Source organism: Daphnia magna, unplaced genomic scaffold, assembly GCF_020631705.1.
Source record: "Daphnia magna isolate NIES unplaced genomic scaffold, ASM2063170v1.1 Dm_contigs273, whole genome shotgun sequence".
Classification (NCBI taxonomy): domain Eukaryota; kingdom Metazoa; phylum Arthropoda; class Branchiopoda; order Diplostraca; family Daphniidae; genus Daphnia; species Daphnia magna.
Window position 1 is genome coordinate 1 of NW_025533214.1, and position 2,500 is coordinate 2,500.

The following is a 2,500-nucleotide window of genomic DNA, read 5'->3' on the forward strand; positions in this document are numbered from 1 at the left end:
AGCTCCTATACTATAGAGGCCAAGGAACTTCGACAGTTAAAGAGACTATTTCGGACTAAAAGTTTTTTCGTTAAAGCACGGATGGTAATCAAGTTGCTGATGGGTAAGAGGCTCCAAAAAATACAAAAACATTTCGTGTTGGTAGGGAGCAGTAGTTGCCATTATTTTGCATCGATAGTTCTGTGTTAGAATGCTGGTTACCCGGTCGATGCATTTTAGTAACACAACAATTTAAAATGCTACGAAAGGTGTAATTGGAACGTAATGCAGACATTCAATTGCAACAGCAGAGTGGCGCAGCGGAAGCGTGCTGGGCCCATAACCCAGAGGTCCGTAGATCGAAACTACGCTCTGCTAGTAAAAAATCGAAGGTGAAATATTAAGTCGATACATTTACAGAATTAATAACTAAGAAAAGTAATTTATTAATACCAGTAAACAAACTGTTGAAAATGATGTGTAACGAATAAATTCATAAAACAGCACTAATATTCTCAGCATCGATGGTTCAGTGGTAGAATGCTCGCCTGCCACGCGGGCGGCCCGGGTTCGATTCCCGGTCGATGCATTTTACGTCTAATATTGACATTTCATTTAAAGAATCCCTAGGCGACCGTAACAAACACAAATTGCGACTAATCAGTTTCCCTAGTTACGTCACCACTTTCACGAACCCTAAGTATATCGCTACATGCAGTTGGCGAACTTCACCTTCTCTTAACATTACTACATTTTTGGTAAGCTACCACTTACTTGCGCATCATTAATATGCAATTTGAAATAAAAGTATTATTGAATGCAATTGTCAAATGGTTTACACGTCCACAAAGTCTAATGATTATTGCCCTGGAATAGCTGTCACTCTAACGTCATTGAATGATACATTTAAACATGAAATGCTGAACAAACCCTCTGATCTCGACGTGATTTGAACACGCAACCTCCTGATCTGGAGTCAGGCGCGCTACCATTGCGCCACGAAATCCGAAACATAATGTTTTGTTTTGCAATCAAATAATGCACAACATTCAAATGCAAGTGCTACGTACGCCATTTAATTTTGTTTATGGAGATCTGTAGTACATCATTAAAGTTAGGCAGAAAGATAATTTTACCTCGTTTTTAAGAAATATTTTAGATTTCAAGATAATTTAGAGTTATTGTGTGTATTTCATTAACCTTGTGAGTAGCTTTAGAATAGTGGTAAACATGCGCTGTAAATGTTGAAGGAAGATCCCAGTGAATATTGGTGATAAACTTGATTGACACGCCGGAATCAGATAGATATACTAGGCAGATGCTTTCTGTGCTTTCCTATACTATAGAGGCCAAGGAACTTCGACAGTTAAAGAGACTATTTCGGACTAAAAGTTTTTTCGTTAAAGCACGGATGGTAATCAAGTTGCTGATGGGTAAGAGGCTCCAAAAAATACAAAAACATTTCGTGTTGGTAGGGAGCAGTAGTTGCCATTATTTTGCATCGATAGTTCTGTGTTAGAATGCTGGTTACCCGGTCGATGCATTTTAGTAACACAACAATTTAAAATGCTACGAAAGGTGTAATTGGAACGTAATGCAGACATTCAATTGCAACAGCAGAGTGGCGCGCAGCGGAAGCGTGCTGGGCCCATAACCCAGAGGTCCGTAGATCGAAACTACGCTCTGCTAGTAAAAAATCGAAGGTGAAATATTAAGTCGATACATTTACAGAATTAATAACTAAGAAAAGTAATTTATTAATACCAGTAAACAAACTGTTGAAAATGATGTGTAACGAATAAATTCATAAAACAGCACTAATATTCTCAGCATCGATGGTTCAGTGGTAGAATGCTCGCCTGCCACGCGGGCGGCCCGGGTTCGATTCCCGGTCGATGCATTTTACGTCTAATATTGACATTTCATTTAAAGAATCCCTAGGCGACCGTAACAAACACAAATTGCGACTAATCAGTTTCCCTAGTTACGTCACCACTTTCACGAACCCTAAGTATATCGCTACATGCAGTTGGCGAACTTCACCTTCTCTTAACATTACTACATTTTTGGTAAGCTACCACTTACTTGCGCATCATTAATATGCAATTTGAAATAAAAGTATTATTGAATGCAATTGTCAAATGGTTTACACGTCCACAAAGTCTAATGATTATTGCCCTGGAATAGCTGTCACTCTAACGTCATTGAATGATACATTTAAACATGAAATGCTGAACAAACCCTCTGATCTCGACGTGATTTGAACACGCAACCTCCTGATCTGGAGTCAGGCGCGCTACCATTGCGCCACGAAATCCGAAACATGATGTTTTGTTTTGCAATCAAATAATGCACAACATTCAAATGCAAGTGCTACGTACGCCATTTAATTTTGTTTATGGAGATCTGTAGTACATCATTAAAGTTAGGCAGAAAGATAATTTTACCTCGTTTTTAAGAAATATTTTAGATTTCAAGATAATTTAGAGTTATTGTGTGTATTTCATTAACCTTGTGAGTA

General features: G+C 38.3%; 4 non-coding genes across 4 annotated transcripts; 2 read left to right on the plus strand and 2 right to left on the minus strand.

The window, feature by feature from the left end:
- Nucleotides 1-497: 497 nt before the first annotated feature.
- Nucleotides 498-568, plus strand: Trnag-gcc. Its single transcript has one exon. It is a non-coding gene; the product is annotated as a tRNA-Gly (tRNA).
- A 345-nt stretch (nt 569-913) lies between these two features.
- Trnaw-cca lies at nt 914-985 on the minus strand. Its single transcript has one exon. It is a non-coding gene; the product is annotated as a tRNA-Trp (tRNA).
- An 823-nt stretch (nt 986-1,808) lies between these two features.
- Nucleotides 1,809-1,879, plus strand: Trnag-gcc. Its single transcript has one exon. It is a non-coding gene; the product is annotated as a tRNA-Gly (tRNA).
- A 345-nt stretch (nt 1,880-2,224) lies between these two features.
- Nucleotides 2,225-2,296, minus strand: Trnaw-cca. Its single transcript has one exon. It is a non-coding gene; the product is annotated as a tRNA-Trp (tRNA).
- Between the last annotated feature and the right edge of the window lie 204 nt (nt 2,297-2,500).